At 38.4% G+C, this 20387-nt stretch overlaps 1 protein-coding gene across 14 annotated transcripts in view; it reads left to right on the top strand.

The window, feature by feature from the left end:
- Tenm3 (teneurin transmembrane protein 3) overlaps positions 1 to 20387 on the top strand; it is a 2741632-nt gene that overhangs the window by 1879836 nt on the left and 841409 nt on the right. For all 14 annotated transcript variants that reach the window (XM_060381770.1, XM_060381769.1, XM_060381766.1 and 11 more), the window contains one exon: positions 10486 to 10561. The gene's annotated coding sequence lies outside the window, so the exon portion shown is untranslated. The remainder of the gene's footprint in view (positions 1 to 10485; positions 10562 to 20387) is intronic.

Here is a 20387-nt window from a genome sequence, read left to right as displayed (position 1 = left end):
GGTATAACATAGAATTAGAGGAGAGAATGAGAGTCAGTGAATTCGAGTTTGAAGTTTAGAAAAAGGAGACAGTACTTGGGAGAAATGTCCTAAAATGGACTCAGGAACCATCTGGTGGAAAAACTTTTAAGTTGGGGAAAAGGTAAATGTAAAGACAGGGCTGCAGGAAGAAAGAAGGACAATGTGGCTGGAGGGAATGAGGTTGGAGCAGTCACAGAAAGAAGGTAGACTTTCCTCCTGGGTAGCAGGGCAGCCATTGGCAGTGCTGGGAAAGGAGAGATTGTGATTGTGCTTCCCCTACAAAAGCATGGCTATCTGCTGGGGGGTCAGAGTACAGGAAGCACTGTCACAGAAGCCAAGACTGCCATTAGGGCAGCTGCAGGCAGAAAGGTTAAGCCAAGACATTGTACCATGTGCTGGAACAACCATGGGAATCAGTAACGTGGTGCCATGAGCTGGCACTTTTTTTCTCAAGTGTTTTTACATTTCTGATTACCGTCTGCATACACTGATACTCTTCATTTGGTTGCAAAGTGTATTGTGTTTACCTTAACAGATTCCACAGATTCAATCCAAATACTTTGTGTGGTTTATTTACTTTATCCGCTGCCATATCCTCACTTTCGGAAGGGTATGGAGAAAGCAGGGAGTAATGATTTAGGGCTTGCATCATAACATAGTTATTTTTAAATGATACTGATGAGGCAATCTAAATGCTGGGCTATTGCTCTGAGTGTGATAGTAGTGGCTGTCCTCCCCATGGCCGTTCATAAAGTACCATGGAACACAGGATACTGCGCTAAAAATGGCAGGAAGTGCAAAGAAGGAGGAGGCCAGCTCCTGCTCACGTGCATCCTACAGTTTCATGCATAGCCAAGATATGTTCCAGATCGGATAATCAGACCAGACAACATTCTCTGAGCCAGACAAGCATCTGAGGAAGCATCGAGAAAAGAGGGATTGAAAAACTCACAGGAAAAGGAGGAAGTAAGCCTAAAGCCTTTCAAAGATGGAGCCGACTGGAGCAGAGAATTCACCTGGGCTTCAATGTTATAATGGAACAGTGGGAAATGAGGCAAGAAAAGAAAATTGGAAGCAGATTGTAGAGGGCTTAATGCCTGGTGAGGAATGTGGAATTTGTTCTGTTGGTATTGGGCAGTTCTTGCCGAGTTTGGAGGGAAGGAGAGACATGATGGAGAGGTATTTGGGGAGATTAATCCGACAGCTGTGTGCAGGCCAGGAGATGACTCAGGAAACAGCTGCAGTAGGTGACTAGACTTGAGAGTCGTGTTGATATGGTTGCTTCTATGTTTCCCAAGTAAAATCATTGTAGGACTGTGTCAAAGCTCCCATCCCCGCCCCTCAGTCATTTTCTACTGCCCTGCAAGCTATCTAATGAAGTAATTGCTTCTATCAAGTCCTTCTTGTAAAAATTAAAACAAATATTCCCCTTCTACAAAAAAAACTATTTGCCCTTTTCTCCATTATTTTCTTGATTCATAGTGACAAGCTACCTAAAAAAACTGACAAGGACATAACGAAAATGTAGGAAATTATGAAAACAAGTGAGTGTTTGGCGAAGGAAATGTTTATCACTGCGGTTCTCATCATTATGAGTTAATTACAGGCTCTCAGCAAATACCCCATTGTGAACTCAGAGGTACAATATGTTTTATTTGAAAAAGTGAAATAGTGATTTCCTTTCCAGTGTTCAGTTGTATTTCCTGCTATTTTAAGGCTACTCAGTGGTACCAATGTACTTTGACAGCCAATTATCCCAGCATGCCTTCACAGTGTATTTTAACTATAATGCTTTTTAAAAGCTTGAGTTGCAAAAAAAAAAACCGAGTTCTGTCTTAATTGATCAGATGTGCATCTAGAGTTGTCTGCACACCGTTCATGTCATATCTGAATAAATTATAAATTAACCGACTTACATGAACTGGGGAGGGGGAAGCACACCTGTTGGATTAAGACACCTTGAACTTCTTCCTCAGGAAATAAATTTCTGCAGGCTCTCATCTTCCCTTCAGAGAAAGGATCATGCAAAGCCCTGGGTTCTGACTGAAGCCACGAATAAAAACACACCATGGGCCATCTCTGAGAGCTCTTAATCTGATTTGCAGAAAGCATGACTCTCTTAAGATTGGAAATCTCAGATGTTGTGGATGCCACCCTACTCTTGACTGTGTGTGCCTGTGTACACACTTGCTGTGGGGGTGGGTACCTGGGAATGTCAGAGATCAACGTTTGGTATCTTCCTTGATTACTCTCCACCTTAACTTTGGAGCTCACACGTGCTGATTGCTCATTGATTAAGCACGGCTGGCCAGCCAGTAAGTTCCGGGGATCCATTTGTCTCTGTCTTTCCACACTGGAGTTACAGGTAGATGTCAATGAGCCTGTCTGTTATGTGGGTGCTAGAGATCAGAATTCCAGTGCTCATGCCAACACCAGGAGCGCTTGGCCGAGCTGAGTCGGCTTCCCTGCCCCTACACCATTGTATTTGCAAGCTTGTTTCGAAAATGCTCAGTGCCATCTGCCAAGGGAAAAGGTGACTCTAATAAGTAACCATTCAGCCTGTTCATGTTATCCTAGTTTCTGTTAACCATATTCACTGTTTAAAAGCTGACATCTATGATTGATTCAGGCACAGGACTGTTGCTTCATTTACTTTGGTTTGATTTTTTTTCCCCTTCTTATGGTCCCAATTGGCTTTTCCCAAGTAAAAAAGTCAGACAGTAGTTACTGCTTTGGAAAGAAAAGATAAGCTGAAAACCGTGGGATGCATTTTTCTTAGACTCCTTTGCCAAGTGTTACACAACTGTATCAAATTTCTTAGACTTTGATAATGAGAAACAGACACATCCATAGAAATATAACCAAGAGATTTTCAGTAATAGATGATTTCAGAAAGACACATAGTTCTAAATGGCAGTAAGATTATGTGCTTCAGAGTTCTGAATCTTTCATTTTTTTTTTTTCATGTTTGAGTAGGTCTACGGTTGATTATCAGGTTGAGGAAGGGCAGGGGCCTTGTCTGCTGATTATAAATGTTCATGTGTGTAAAATTTTCACACATAATATAATATTTCAAAGTTATTTTTATGGAGGCTCAGGGGTCCCAGAACTTAAACAAAACTGCTGATCATTGGCTCCAAGAAATACTTAGAAGGAATCATAGTTATTTCTTACATCCCAAGGAGTCATTTGCAGACTTCTGGGCTACAGATCACATAATGTTTATTTATTCAGCTGGCTTTGGAGATTTGAACAATATTTGGAAGCACATGAGTCTTTGCTTCACTTAATAAAAGTATACTCAGAGGTACAGCTACAGCGTTTTTATATCCAAAGGTTTCCCACAAAAAGGAGTGGGTATTGGTAAAAATGTAATTTAAAAACTAACTAACTAAATAAATAAATAAAACACAAGCCCAGAAAGAAAGTCTTCTTGCATTGTCTTTCTTAAAAAGTTTTTATCAAGCCCTTTGTACCCTACACTACAAGGCTCAAGCATGTATCATATTTGCAAGGATACTACTACATATTGTATTACAAGAACACTACAGACTGCAACTTGCATTAGCCTCTCTGATCATCCATAACAAACAAGACCTTGTTTATCTCCTAAGAACAATATTTAACACAAGAAGTGTAATTTTGTTGGCATTAATAGTAAGTCACAAAGTCACCTCACTCTCTTCTATGAAAGAAGACTTAATACATATTTCATGCCTATGCCTCCTGAGGAAAAATCTCCTTTCAAACGTGAGGCCCTCTTTCGGTGTGTGTGGCAATCAGAAGTCTTTAGCAGATATAAAGTGCATCTTCTTTGCTGCCTTTGAAAATACAAGAAACTTGACATGCAACTGAACTCCTCATTGCCTGGATAACATGCAAGCAAGGCTAGGAGGGCTGAGGGTGTTGGTCAGTATTTATCCAGGGTCTTTTTCTTTCCTTCTTTCTTTCTTCACTTCCTTTTCCCATCAAAGCTTCTAATACTTCCAAAGTCCACAAATGGTCAAAATGTCTTTTTCGATATTTTTCAATTTGGGGCAAATTTTTCCACAACACTTAGCATCTTTTCTTTGGTTAGCTCACTGGTGGCTTAAAGGAAGACCACTTTTGGTAGGATGATTTATATCCATTTAATTAATAGCTTTGCTGTGATACTACTGACAAATTTAGCTGCCTGTAAGAGGACTTCTTCAACATCAATTTGTCTGGTTGGGATGTAAATTATTATATTTTGTGTTGCTGTTTAAGACATTTTAAAGAGTGTATTTTAAATGTTATAAAGTGGAGTCCTTTTAAATGCTTTATTGGTGACAGAGTAGATATTTAAACTCAGTAATAACAATAACAAGACAATGACTTTTGATTAGACAAACTTACTCCCATGAACATAAATATATGTACCAGGAGAATGTATCACACTAGGCTAGGAAGAGCTATGTTATTTAGATGATGGTCATAGTATAACACACACTAACACCATAATTTTACATACTGTCCTATATTTTATGAAATATAATTAAAATTTTAAATTTTATTAAATAAATCTAGCTGACAACTAAAAATATTTTCATTCTTTTCTCATGTCTCTTCTAGTATCTTACCTTTCTTTTTCTCTCAATTCAATCTACTCTGCTAAACTTTGTGAGTTGAAATGCATCCTGGGGTTTGGAGATATATAACAAGCTTTGTCACAAACTAAACTGCTATGAAAAGCAAGCAAAAAGGAGAGAGAGAAAAAACATGTTTTCAGTTCTTACAATGTGCCAGACACTGTTGGGGATAGCTTTTCATATGTGTTTTCTTAGTTAAAATGAAATTATTTTAGAATTGCTGTCTCATTCCCTCGTGTATGAAAATGTATTATATTATTTTTATTATTATTACTTGATGATTTTGATGATTGGAAGTGTGCATTCAGTTTGATGCTATAGGAAATAGGGAATAAAATATATGATACCTAAAACATAACAACAACGTGTTTTGATGGTAAGATAGTATACTCATAAGAAGCCAATATAGCAGCTCTTATTGATGCTATTCGTGGACGTGAGTGCAAGCGCAAATAAGAAAAGTTCAGTTCAGACATTCAGGATAAAAGCGCTGGGGAGTTTCCAAAATATGTCAGGAGCAAATGATAGTTGTGTGAATTTAGTAAGAAGCAACTTTATTGGGGCCTGGGGGTGTGTGATTCATACAGACTTTTGCCTAGGTGACTAAACAATATACTACTTTAATCATAAGCTGAAAAGAATGAATTTAGAAGAAACAAACAGTCTGTTAACTATATTAATTTCAACAGTTGCAAGATGAATTAGATGTATCAATAACCATGTTTCTCCCCTTTGATTGTTTTTCTTTGTGACTGAACATTCAAGCTTCTTCAAAGAACCATAAGCAATTCATTTTCTACAAAATCACAATGATGTTGTTACTTTTGTGAAGATTTATTAATGCTGACTACTAAATAAAAATGTCACAGACACAGTAAATATCATGCCTAAAAAGCATAAAGAAACGCTACATTGGTTTGAGGACAAATAGGAAATGTAATTTACATTCTGAGCACAAAATGAATTTCCGGAAATGGGCAAAAAAATGGATTAGAAACAAAGATGATAATGATTCTCATGATATCTGGGTAAGAAGTCGAAACTGAAACAAATTTGGGTTCTCTGGTTTACAGATGACGTTGGCCCTTGACAATACTGTCAAAAGGTTGGGTGCTCTTAACATCTCTTTCTGGAGTATCTAACCCCCCTAAACCTTTCTCTTGGATCTAAAAATATCTGGAGACAGCCAACAGTCAATCCTTTAATTAAGTGCATGCTCAGAAACCTTTGTGCCCAAACTGCCTTCTCTTAAGGCAATGGGTCTCAAATCTTTGGGCTCTGCCTCCCTGAGGAATACCTCAATCTGTTTCTACTCAAGAGGAAAAAAGAATAAATACCTTAGCAGGAACAAGACATTATCTAAACTGTTAATAGCAGGGAAATTGCGCAACAAACCCAAACGACAATCAAATATGAGCTCTAATAGGAATGGTATAAACACGTTAATTCATTTGAGTTTGTCTGCAACCAAGACCAATTGAAAGCAGCAATGCTCGACATGTGTCCCTCCTTAGATTTCAGGAATTCTGATGATTCTCATGTGAACCTGTGTAGCAGGAACACGACCAAGCTCTCGAGCGTCGGATTGCAGGCAGATGTCCTGGCAGAATAACGGCCAGCGCAGTTAATTTTGGCAGAGTGCTAACATTAGTTTATGAACAACGCCTTTACTACCTCAGGAGATACAAGCAAAGACTCCTCATCGTTTATGAAACTGTACAGGATTCAACGTCAGAAGACAAGATGAGTTTTCTAACCACAAAGAAGAACCTTGAAGTGCCACCACCAGAGGCAGCCAGGCACGCTTGAGTTTGGGGGACTTACGCATGGGTTTACTCCTAACAAGCTAGAGAGGAAGAAGCTCTTCCCGGATGAAGAGAACACCTTCACTTTTATGCCCTCAGGCGCTAATAAGACTGAAACACCCAGGCTACTGAAGATGAAAGGAAGTGGGGGGGAGGGGAGAGAAGGAAAGAGAGCGGGTTATATCTGAGGAAGCCACAGAGACCTTCAAAATGCATCTTATACTCAAGACCTTATCAGGCCACATCCGGAAAGCCAGTGTGAGGAACTGAGTTGATGCACGTAGTCAGCCATTGTTCAGCCCAGACCTGGAGTAGAATCAAGTGAGCCGGTCCCAAAAAGACAAAGCACCGTATGCTTTGAACCGGATGTGAAACTGGTTGGCAGGACTTGAATGAAAGGAGGACTTATTAGAAGTGTACAAGAGGAAAGGGGGCATAAAAAAATAGAGGCAAATAATATTTATTGCGTGCATGTGTGGAAATATAATGAATCCCCTTACTTTGTACAACTAAGGACAGTTACAAGAGGCCTAGCGAGGGGAGGATGTATGAAAGCCAATCCAATGGGGTAGGTGAACTGCCCTCTCGGGTTTAAACTTGTATCACGGCATCCAGTTGACCCTTGTGGAGTCTCAATGTGCAGGGAAGTCCTGACTGGCACCCACAGCATTCTATTGGTCTTGCTTACTGAAGCTCCTGTGTTCTCAGAGGACAGCCTCCCTTTCCGAGGTCCTTGAATTAATGACACCAAATTAGTAGGCCACATTTTCTGTTGATCGTTCTCCATTCGCTCACTAGTGAGGTGATTCGGTGTGTCAGACTGGGGCCTGTGGCAGCTACATGTCCAAACATGTGAGCTGTCTCTACAAAGGGAATTGCATTCCGATGTGAAATCGCCACCTCTTCGTCCTGCTAACGATTTCTATTACATTCTTCAAGTGCCACTAAAGGCAATCTACAAGTATCTTTCTCCGTATGTGAGGCCTACAGTTATGAAAGCATTGAGCGTATTCCGCTTGAGTTGCAACCTCAGCCATGAGGATTGATAACTAGAAGCATGGCTGTGTCTATTAGCTTGGGATGAAGAGTTACATCTTAATAGCTTCTATCAGTGACTGCTGTTATAGAGTAAACCTTTAATGGAAAGACTCCGCCTACAGATTTGATATTTTATTTCCAGAAAAGCCATTGGGGGCGGGGGGTGAGGAACAAATGCTAATTTGGCTTTTAGTTAGTTTTATTTTCCCCTTCCTCTTCTTTTTCTTGTCAGTCTGTTGAGGGTGATGGCCCTGAAGGTGACAGGGGACAGGAAGACATATATGCCATATGCAGAGTCAGTTTCAGAGAGCTTTGGTGCTCTGCTAAAAAAAAAAAAAAAAATTCTTCTCTAGTTGACCCTTGGATCCTCTTTGTGTTTGATCACAGACACGCTGACAGTGCCATCATAACAGGCCTACACAGAGTGGGATGAGAATGAGGCATTGGCTGCTTGCTAAAACACTTTCCTCATTGATGAAATTGGCAGTGACCTTAATCAGTGACTCTCTCAGCTTTTTAGTGCTGACAGAAATAACCATTTTTTCCACTCTGTCTATTTTCATCAGAGACAGTTTTTTTCCTCTGATCTTCAGCTACATGTCCCAAGGTCTGCAGTGTTTCAGAAATCTGGTCAGACTCCTCTTTCTGTACTCCACTTCTTCTCCCAATGCACCCCAAATGCATATGCAAGCAGACTGATTGGAAAAACCTTAAAATATAGAAAAGAAAACTGGAAGCATTGGAAATGGACAGTTTCAGGCCATAATCCATTTGATTATGACTGTGTATGAAGCTGCATAGGATACAAATTGTCTCGACAAGTTTTGTTTTTTGTTTTGTTTTGTTTTGTTTTTTAATCTCTAGAGCAGTGATTCTCAACTTTCCTAAGATTGTAACCACTTACTACAGTTCCTCATGTAGTGGTGACCCCAAACCACAAAATTATTTCGTTGCTACTTTGTAACTGTAAGTTTGCTACCATTATTAATTATAATGTGAATATCTGATAAGCAGGATATCTGCTATAAGACCCCCCCAAAGGGGTCATGACCCACAGATTGAGAACCACTGCTCTAAATCTTAGTCATTTTTTTAAGTATTTGCAAGGGAGATCAAATTGCTAAAAGCTAAAAGATAGTTTTTTTTCTAGATAAAAGATAAAAGCAAGTGATTATTTTAAGTCATGTGATATTTAGAAGCCATGGTCTTGAGGGTATGGCCAAACTCAAAAGCACGCATAAGCAGTTATTCTGCACATGTTACCATGCCATTCTGTCTTCAGCAATTTTGTGAATTTCTCTACCTGGTCTATTTTATTTGGAACCAAGCAGCGTCTGCCTTTTGTGGTTGATGAGAAGGTCACATGAGTTTATGCTCAGGAGTCTGGTAGAAGAGCACTTCATGTTTCCCCAAAAATATCCACTCATAATCATCTCAGTCAACTCCTGTACATATTGTGGAGTCAGTGTTCTGCAGGTTTACTTCTCACTCCCTGCATCAGACTGAGTCTTCTGGTTGTACAGGTACACCCAAGTCATGAGTGAATCCTAAAATTTCTGAAGCAGACATGGCTCTGAGATTCACCACACAGAGTTTAGAACTCAGCACACAGACTATTATTCAGTGCTCAGTCCTTTTTTTTAGACTTGACAGCTCAAAGTGGTGTATTGCATGATGCAGAGTGCTGGGGCATTTCATGTCTACAAATCTCTGAGTTGCTTAAAGAAGATAAAAACTCAAGTGACAATACATGCTGGAGAGGATGTGGAAAAAGGGGAACCCTCCTACATTGCTGGTGGGAATGTAAATTTGTACATCCACTTTGGAAATAAGACTCTTAACCAAACTTAGGGCAGAGTGCAGGAAATTCTATGAAAGAGCGGGTACATAGTGGTACCTGGAGAGGACAGGAGCTCCACAAGGAACAACAGTACCAAAATATCTGGGCACAGGGGTCTTTTCTGATACTCCAACCAAGGTCCATTCATGAGTATAACCTAGAACCCCTGCACAGATGTAACCCATGGCAACTCAGTCTGCAAGTGGGTACCCTAGTAAGGGGAACAGGGACTGTCTCCGACATGAACTAGTAGCTAGCTCACCTTACCCGAGATGGGGGAGCAGCCTTGCCAGGCTGTAGAGGAGGACAATGCAACCAGTTCTGATGAGACTAGATAAGCTAGGGTCAGATGGAAGGGGAGTAGGACCTCCCTATCAGTGGACTTGGAGAGAGGCATAGGAAGAGATGAGAGGAGGATGGGATTAAGATGGAAGGAGGGAGGAGACTACTACAGCTGGGATACAGTGAATAAACTGTAATTAATATAAAAAATGACAATTAAAAATGATTAAGTTGATATATATATATATATATGTTCAGGAAAGTTTGGAAAGTGTTGGAAGTTTCTTCTGAGTTTACAATATGTCTAAAAAACATCTATCAAACCAAAATGCATTCAGTCTCCCCTCTCTCCCTTTTATGTCCATAGGCTCAAAGGCTATAATGTGACCATTTTGTCCCATGTACCTGAACGGCTGTTCCCACACACTCCTCCTCATTGCAGATGACACCTCACCTTAGAGTGTGGCCCATTCTCCTTGTTGGAAGAAGGCTTTTCTGCCTTCTGACCTCATAACGTCTATTTCTCCTTCGGGAAATCAGCAATCTGGGACATTTGTTACATTTGTGTGTTTACCTAATTTTCTGAAGGAAGGGTTTTTCCTGGTCTCGCTACAGCTCAGTACCACTTACACACAAACACTGGCTGTGAAAACTGGTATTGCATATGTGTATGTGAAAAACAGCATCAGGTCAGCCCAGTCACTCCACAGTTTTTTATAATCTCCTTAGGTCTAGCCAAGTCAAGAAACAAGAGACATTTTTTCCTGAGTATTTGAGTGAATGACTTATTTTTTATGACATATTTAGATTGATATACTATAATAAAGATTAGACATTTAAAAGAACGTTTTATGGCATGGTACATTTCTTATTTGTTCTCCTTTTTCAGGCTTGAACTACATTAATATCGTTGCTTTGGGGACATAAGTGAGCTTGCAAAACTTGAGAAAGAATATACTTTTTGGGTAAGTACTATATGCATTTCTAAATTATACTGCAGTAACAAAGCTCATGTTTTCTTGCCTTGCTTTGTTTTAAGCCTATTTCACACACACACACACACATAAATAAATATTGTTTTCTTTTATTTTATCATCATTTATTACTTATTATTATTTATTATAATTTATTCACTTTATATTCCAGCTGTGGTCCCCTCCCTGATCACCTCCCAATCCCACCCTTCCTCCAGTCTCCTCCCATGCCCCTTCACTAGTCCATTGACAGGGGAGGGCCTCCTCCCCTACCATCTGACCCTAGCCTATCAGGTCTCAACAGGACTGGCTGCCTTGTCTTCCTTTGTGGCCTGGTAAGGCTGTTCATAGCAGCTCTATTCATAATTGCCAGAATCTGGAAACATCTTTTTTTTTAACTTCAAAGTCTTGGTATATTTGGAGAGGAGATAGATTTACCAGAGGGAAAAAAAAATTTAAGAAAACTTACAGGTTTTGTTTTAGACATTAGCATAAAATATTTCAGTTTCATTCAATGCTGTGGAAATCCCGTATCTTTCTGGAAGAAATTTATACTTAGAGTAAAATGTTTTGAAATACAACATGTATTTCTACAGAACGTTCAGGTTTCTACACAGCCCGTGGGTTTTCACAAGTGAGCATGTGTGCACCAGGAACAAGACTCAGTTAAATGGTGTTAACTTCACCATTGTCCCACCCCTTGCTTCCCACCTACCTACCTTCTCCCCACTCTCACTAGGATTAGCCACAACCCAGCTTTCCTAACACTGAAGCCTGCTTGACTGTTCTTGGAGTGACTGTCTTTTTAGATGACTTGAAATTAAGAACAAAAAGGGTAAATGCAAGCAGGAGGGCCACGTGACTTTCTCATCTATGTAACAGCTGTCTGGTAGATGATTTGACAGCTAGTTGGGCTGATACTGCTGCTGTCCCTAAGCCCAGCAAACATCACCTGGTTAACGGCAGGTACTGCTGAGGAAGCACTATATTTTCCCCTTTTCACATCTGTGTTTAATAAATTATAACCTGCCATGAGCTCAGGACAGGTATTCATCACATCAAATGTCTACAACAAGTATCCTTTATGATTAGAGCAAAAGCTTCTGTTTTCTCAATGACTAATTAAATGCACAATTAACACGGGATGAAGACGTTACATGGATTCCTCCAAGAAGCCAAGGAAACAGACAGAAATACACTTAGAATAAACTGCATAATGTGTCTGTTGAATGATTCATTGTATTTTAGCACAATACATGAGAAATAAGAGCACATTTTTTTAGGTCAAGGTAGGTAACTGGCTCTGTGATCACCTCCTATGCAGGGAACACTTCTTACCTCCTAATCCTGATTTTAAGACCTCTTCTGAGGAACAGTTACATTTTGACATGCGGGTTTCTCGCTTACTCAGACAGTATCATACTAGTCGAATACTTGGAGAGAAAAATATTAGAATTTCTCCTTACCCAAAATGTTAAAATAAAACCATTAAATTTTTCAGTATCACTAAATATTATTGGTCCTTCTCACAGTGTTAATTTTTATTTTAGTGCATTTCTTAGACTAATGTCACACATACCTATTTACACTCAGTGTCATTAGTTTTGTGAAGCATTTGTTACAACCTGGTACACTAATTGATCATCTCTTCCACAGAGGGGCTGCATGACCCAGGCCCTAAATTTGAGGATATTCTTCAATTTAAAAGAATCTGTAGGACCCGCTTCTGTGTCACCTAAATGTGTTCTTAAATGTCTGCTTAATCTGTCTTTAGTTGTGGGAATCGTAAGAAAAAAAATGTTTAAAATAAATAATTCCTGATCAAGTTTTAGGTAAATCTAATGTGTTTCTATATGTCTTAAAGAACGTGTTTGTCAAAAATAATGAGTTGAAAATTGATGTTAAAAGACAACTTGACAGTAGTCCAACTTTTTTCAAAAAAAAAATGAGTACATTTACAAAAATAGATAGATGGACCATATTTTATTGTGTTTTTAATATGCATAAGTGTGAAAAACAAGGAGATCTTTCTGTCATAAGGGCCAGGTCAGTCCCACTCAGCCACCCACTCTAGGCGGCCACTGTTTCGTTTCTATGGTGGGATTCATTTGACCTGTCCTTGAACCGCAGCACACAATGCCTGCTTTATTTACTTGGAAATTCGTCATTCGCTGTGACATTCCTTAGTTTCATCTGTCCTGTTGAGCCAAGCAGCAGTCCTGTGTTGGTTATTTTACTCTTTGGTTGCATTTAGCAAATGTGGCACATTTAATTATTATTTCACAAGACCTAGGGTTTGTTTCCAAGTCTGAGATATGACAAAGAAAGCTGCTGTAAGCATGTTTGAAAAAGCCCTTTGGTGGTTACTTGTGCATAAAAGTGTGTGTGTGTGTGTGTGTGTGTGTTTTCATTTGTTCAGATAATTTCTGGGTCATAGAATGAGTGTGTTTAACTCTATGAGAAATATCTTGTCTTAATAGATTGCTAACCTCACCTTATGCTCCCACACGAACGTCTCACAGTTACAGTGCTCCCAAAACTTCCTTTACATTTGATGTCATTAACCTTCTGGGTGTGGACCTATCTTGTTATCTCCCCACTGTTTTAATTTACACTATTCTATGACTAGTGATGCAGAACCGATTTTTATCACTTATTAGCCATGATTGTATTTTTTTTATTTTGGAATATTACTTAAGGTATTTGCCCATTAAATATATTTGACATTTTCAAATATATTTGAAACATGAACTGTTTGCAGAATATAGTCCATTATGAATATTTCCACCTCATCGAAGATTTGTTTATTTTTTAATTATACCTTCAATGAATATAATTTGGGAAGGTCTAATTGCATCTTACTTTTTATTATGCTTTGTGCTTCTTATATCCTGTCTTGGAAATATATGCCAAAACCAAGTTAAACATCTTTATACAGTACTAGCTCTTAAATTTAGATCTGTGCTTACCTTGAATTAATTGCATGTGTGGTGTGAGGAAGGGCTTAATGCATCTTTATATATTTATGCTATATATTTATGCACTTTTCTAGCATAATTTATTAATAAATTTCTCCCTTCCAAATTTGCTGTTTTGTTTTTCTGGGGAGGGTATTTTTATATTATTATTATTATTGCTGTTGTTGTTGTTGTTGTTATATTTATTAGTATTATTTATAATTTATTCACTTTGTATCTTGGCTGTAGCCCCCTCCCTCTTCTCCTCCCAGTCCCATCCTCACTCCCTCTTCCCACTCTGGGTCCCTGCCCTATTTCATTGATAGGGGAGGTCTTCCTCTCCTACTATCAGCTCTCATCAGGATTTTCTGGATCCTCTTTCTCTATGACCTCATAAGGTCACCCTGGCAGGAGAAGGTGATCAAAGAGCAGATAACTGATTTCATGCCAGAGACTGCCCCTGTTCCCCTTACTAGGCACCCCCATGAAGAGTGAGATGCCCATATGCTACATATAATCTGAGCAGGGACTCTAGGTCTTCTCCATGCATGGTCCTTAATTGATTCATCAGTCTCTGCAGGACCTCTGGGCCCAGATTTTTTAGCTCTAATGGTCTCTTTGTGAAGCTCCTGTCCACTCAAGGTCTTTTGTTCTTCCATAAAATTCCCTGCACTCTGCCCAAAGTTTGGCTATGAAGTCTTAGCATCTGTTCCAATACCAGTCTTTCAGAGGCCCCATCGCCACCAACTTGGATCTTCCTTGCTCCCTTCCACATTAAATAGTTTTGGCACCTGCGTAAAAGTCAGTGAATCATCTACATGTACTTCTGAACTGCGTATTTTATTTCATGGATGTATCCCACTACGTGAATTAACCACACTCTCTGTAGTACCATGATCCTTCAACTTGGTGAGCTAGCTCAGTAACTATCTTTTTCCTTATGATTTTCCTTCACTGTTTTAAATCCTTTGTATTTTTATATACGTTTTAAGATAAGCCTGCCAAATTTACAAAAAAAAAAAAAAGAGAGAGCAATGGTTATAGTAACCATGATCAGTCTTCTTACCCATAACCTGTGAGCACTTGGCAATATCCTCTCATTAAATCTTTCTTCATAAACCAAACTTTTCCACTGCTGCTTCATTTATCTTTCAAGTTTATTCCTAAATGTTTAGTCCTTGTACATTATAAATCAAAAGAGTTTTATTTCTTCTCTAGTGTGTGCTCACAGAATACAGACACATAATTGATTTTTAAAGTATTGGCCTTTGTCCTACAAACATTCAAATCTCCTTGTTATTGTTGTTTTTCCTTTGGAATATTTTATATTTTAAATAAACTTTATTGTTAAAATTTTTAAATATATAAAAACATCATACAACAAAATTAACCAAACTGGAAATCTATGCAATTAATGTACAGTTAGAGTTAGCATTGCTATACTGCGTTATTAAATGTTTTAATATAATAAAGAATTTTACTTCATCATTTACAACCTTTATACCTCTTTTATGTCTTTCTAATCTTTTTTGTAAAATTTTAGTCTATTCAAACAATGTTGAGCAGGAGTATTGAGAGCAGACATATTTTTCTTGTTCCTGACCTTTGGAGTAAAATGTTCAATGTTTTATCATTATGACATTGATTTTATACTTTGTGCGAATGCCTTCTCGAACAAAAAAGATTTATTTGCATTCCTAGTTTTTTTAAACAAATTCTAAACATTGAACAAATATTAATTTTTTTCAAAAGCTTTTTCTTCTTTCATATACTAAAATGATCATAAGGCGTTTCTTCCTTTTCTGATAAATTAGTGAATTAAAAAAATATTTCATAGCTAACCCTACCCTTCATTCCTTTTATATTCCTTACTTAGTAATGATTTCTGGCTATCTTATATCCTTCCAAGTTTGTCTTTATGATATTTTAAGAGAACTTATTTAGTTATTCAAAAGAAATATGAGTCCTTATCTTTTCTTAAGATAAGCTTTGGTTATTAATACTTCTAGCCTTATTAAATTAGTTAGAACATATTTAGAGTATTCCATATTATGTTTTCTTAAATAATTTGTATAGATTTATCTATTCCATAAAACTTGTATAGACAAACATAAGAAAATTCACGAACCTTGAAATTTCTTGGTCAGGAGCCTTTAAATTAAAATTTCAATTATTTAAGGCACAGAATGATCAATGTTTTCAAATATTTCCTTACGTTAATTTTGTCAGTTTTATTTTTCAGTGTTTCTATTCCATCTGAGTTGCCAAACATATCCCCATCAATGTCCAAAATTGTCTTTCCTCATCCTAAAGTCACCTGTATGAATGAACTCTGATCCTATCCCTTACGTCTTTCATTTTTTATATTAGTAATTAGTGTTTTCATAATTGGATATGTTTGAGGTTTATGTTAGTTCTTCATCAACTAACCCTTTATTACAATGGAATATTCCATTAGTCTTACCACTTAAACTTGTTTGGTTTCTCATCAACCTGTGTTCATATTGTATAAACATAGACTTAAAAAAAAAATAGATAATGGGCAGCAAGGACATTTCCTCAACCATGTTTGTAGAAGCTTTTTTCATAGTAGCCAGAACCTGGAAACAACCCAGAAGTTCCTCAATGGAGGAATGAATACAGAAATTGTGGAACATTTACACAATGGAATACTACTCAGCAATTAAAAACAAGGAAATCATGAAATTTGCCGGCAAATGGTGAGTTCTAGAAAAGATCACTCTTAGTGAGTGAGGTATCCCAGAAGCAGAAAGACATACGTGGCATATACTCACTTATAAGTAGATACTAGACCTAAAATATAGGATAAATATACTAAAATCTGTACACCTAAAGAAGCTAAGCAAGAAGGAGGTCCATGGGTAAGATGCTCAATCCTCACTCAGAAAGACAAATGGGATGGACATTGGAAGAAGGAGAAAACAGGAAACAGGACAGGAGCATACCACAGAGGGCCTCTGAAAGACTATACTCAGCAGTGTATCAAAGCAGATGCTGAGACTTATAGTCAAACTTTGAGCAGAATGCAGGGAATCTTACGAAAGAAGGGGAGATAGTGGGACCTGGAGAGGACAGGAGCTCCACAAAGGAGAGCAACAGAACCAAAATATCTGGGCACAGGGTTCTTTTCTTAGACTGATACTCCAACCAAGGACCATGCATGGATATAAAGTAGAAACCCTGCTCAGATGTAGCCCATGGAAGCTCAGTCTCCAAATAGGTATCCTAGTAAGGGCAACAGGGACTGTCTCTGGCATGAACTCAGTGGCTGGCTCTTTGTTCACTTCCCAATGAGAGGGAAGCAACCTTACCAGGCCACAGAGGAGGACAATGCAGGCAGTCCTGATGAGACCTGACATGCTAGGGTCAGATGGAAGGGAAGGAGGACCTCCCCTATCAGTGTACTGGGGGAGGGGCATGGGAGTAAATGAGGGAGGGTGGGATTGGGAGGGAATGAGATAGGGTGCTACAGCTGGGACACAAAGTGAAAAAATTGTAATAAATATAAAAAAAATAAAAATTTAATTAAAAATAGCTATTAGTTCTCAACTTTGCAATAAGCAGCCACTCTTTGCCTAACTAACTAATGAACTAATACATACATACATACATACATATATATAGTAGAGAATCTACTTACCAAGGAGATTTTTCTCCCATTCCTCCCTGTATTCATTACTTTTGCATCTGCATGACCATATTATCTGACATAAAGAGTAGGCAGATTCATTTCAGCACATGATTTTAGACAGTTTCAATCTATCATAACAAGAACATTGTTGTTGAGATGTCCAAGTCATGGCAGTGGGAGTAAATAGCAGAGGTTCTTCACATTACAGATTCCTTCAAAAGATCCCAACAAGCATCAAATCCACTAAAGCTACTTTCAAAGGCCCATTGTCAGTACCTACTATTAACAATAGGGCCTCCCTTCCAATAGTTTCAATAGATTCTCAAAAGGGTTCGACCAGCTGGGGAACAAGCACTCAAAATATGAGTATGCAAGAGACATTTCATATTCAAATCATAACGCTACCCTATTCATATTCCTTTCTGATATCCTGCCTTGCAAATTTCAGACAATCCAGCAACCTGGCATCCTTTATCAGATGCCTCTCTTTGGTGATGACACAGCTCTCCACTTTGGCTCTACTTCTTTTCATGCCATCTGGAAATTGCCACGAAACAGGAAGCCAGAACAAATTTTGCATTCTTTTCATGGGTTCTCCTTCTATAGAGGGTCATAGTTCTGACTGCATGCTATCATTGCTTAAAACTGTAGTATTGTCCAGTTTTATTGTTCCTTACAGTGAAAGAATGCATGTGCAGTGCAGCTACTCTAGCAGGCAAACAGAACTGTTTTTGCCGTTGTTTTATTAGGTCAAATAAAAATGATGAGTCTGTCTTCATTTTGGCACAATTAAAAGACATCTCCTCATCTTCAACTCTAGACAAATAAACTAACAAATAAGGTGTGCACACATCCCATTCTCCTAAGGTGTTTCCAGTCTAATGCCTGCTGTAAATGGCTCCTCATTTCACTTTCAAAAACATTCTGAAGCGATAACACATGCTGGAGAGGTTGTGGAGAAAGGGGAACCCTGCTCCACTGCTGGTGGGAATGTAAACTGGTACAACCACTCTGGAAAGCTATCTGGCGCTTTCTAAGACAAATAGGAATAGTGCTTCCTCCAGACCCAGCTATACCACTGCTAGGTATATACCCAAAGTTTGTTCAAGTACACAAAAAGGACACTTGCTCAACCATGTTTATAGCAGCTCTATTTGTAATAGCCAGAACCTGGAAACAACCCAGATGTCCATCAACGGTGGAATGGGTACAGAAATTGTGGTATTTTTATACAATGGAATACTACTCAGCAATCAAAAAGGAGGAAATCATGAAATTTGCAGGCAAATGGTGGGATCTAGAAAAGATCATTCTGAGTGAAATATCCCAGAAGGAGAAAGACAAACATGGGATATACTCACTTATATAGACCTATAAGATATGATAAACATAATGAAATCTATACACCTAAAAAAGATAAGCAATTGAGCGGACATGGGGTAAGATGATCAATCCTCGTTTAGAAAGACAGATGGGATGTGCATTGAACGTATGACAGGAGTCTACTGAGCGCATCTGAAAGACTCTAACTAGCAGTGTTTTCAAAGCAAAGACTCATGACCAAACCTTTGGCAGAGTACAGGGAATCATAAGAAAGAAGGGGAGTTAGTCTGATGGGGAAAGGATAGGAGCTCCACAAGGACCAAATATATCTGGGCACAGGGTCTTTTCTGAGACTGACATTCAACCAAGGACCATGTATGGATATAACCTAGAACCTCCACTCAGATGTAGCCTGTGGTAGCTCAGTAACCAATTGGTTTCCCAAAGTGAGGGGAACAGGGACTATTTCTAACAGGAACTCGATGACTGGCTCTTTGGTCTCCCCACCCCTGAAGGGAGGAGCAGTCCTGTTAGGCCACAGAGGAGGGCTTTGCAGCCAGTCCTGAAGATACCTGATAAAACAGGATCAGATGAATGGGGAGGAGGTCCCCCCCATCAGTGGACTTGGAAAGGGGCACGGTGGAGATGAGGGAGGGAGGGAGGGAGGGACTGGGAGGGAATGAGGGATCGGGACACGGCTGGGATACAGAGTTAATAAAATGTAACTGATAAAAAAAAATAAAATAAAAAAAAAGAAAAAAAAAGACCAAAAAAAAAATAATAAAAAAAAAAATCTGACTTCTGTAATAATTTGACCACCTATTCTAATTATAACACTAAATGTTATACAGATGATTTTTAGAATTAGCATCCTATAGTTCAATTTTACCTTCATTATAGAATAGCTTCAAACATTTGTTTATTCTTTCTAAATAACATAGTTATTCCTGTTCTAGAAATAGCTTTCTTCTTCAACAGTTTTCATACAAGTTACCGTTTATTCTCTTTGAAATAAGTTTCAAATGTGGTCAAAATATATAATTAAACAAATAAGCTGTACCAAGAAACCATACTTTCACTAGAAAATATGTTATAAGTAGGACACATCTATCTTTTTTGCTCAGAAATGTATTTCTCTTTAGAAGGATGTCCAATTTACTTTCCACGTCTGACTTAAATAGCTCCATGTACTTTCCGTCTATATCTTGGCTTGGAACCATATAACACTAAATAAAGTTATCAAGGTGCCATTGAGAGGAGCAATTAAGACTTGTTATCACGTTTAGATCCTCTTTTTTTTTTTCACTTTTTTGAAAGTCTTAGTCACCTAAACATCTGGTCTGATTGACCTGGCCTTCTAAAATACACTCAGGAGTTTGAATGCACCCAAGCACCTTCAGGAAAAGGAATATGCAAATAAAAGCACTCTCCATTCTCTTACACTTGCAGAAGAATGAATGACTCCAGTAAGACAGCATTTGGGAGCAAATATGTTGTCGTTGGCCATAAATGTGAGTCCCTGTGGTAGATTCCTAGCCTATACTTTGCAGCTTAGTAAGTGTGATGGCAAGTTCTTGTACATTATTTACTTTCCTCTGAATGCACACTTAGTTAATGCAAACTGACATCCTGAATGGTTACCTGGTTATTTTTCAATCACCGAGTTATGTATCATACTGAAGACTGTAATATGTGTTGAACTTTCAAATCCTATGCAAATATGTTGTATTTCCGTACAGCTCCTCTCCAGCAATTTATTACTTTTATGTATTACATCGGAACCTATTCATAACCTGTTTAATGCCAAGCCTGTGCCTAAAGAAAAATGTGGAGAACACCTTCCATTAAGTAGAAGATTTCCTTTGATAACAGTCTTCAGAGAAGA

Source organism: Meriones unguiculatus, chromosome 4, assembly GCF_030254825.1.
Source record: "Meriones unguiculatus strain TT.TT164.6M chromosome 4, Bangor_MerUng_6.1, whole genome shotgun sequence".
Taxonomy (NCBI): Eukaryota; Metazoa; Chordata; class Mammalia; order Rodentia; family Muridae; genus Meriones; species Meriones unguiculatus.
This window is presented reverse-complemented; position numbering and strand designations above follow the sequence as displayed.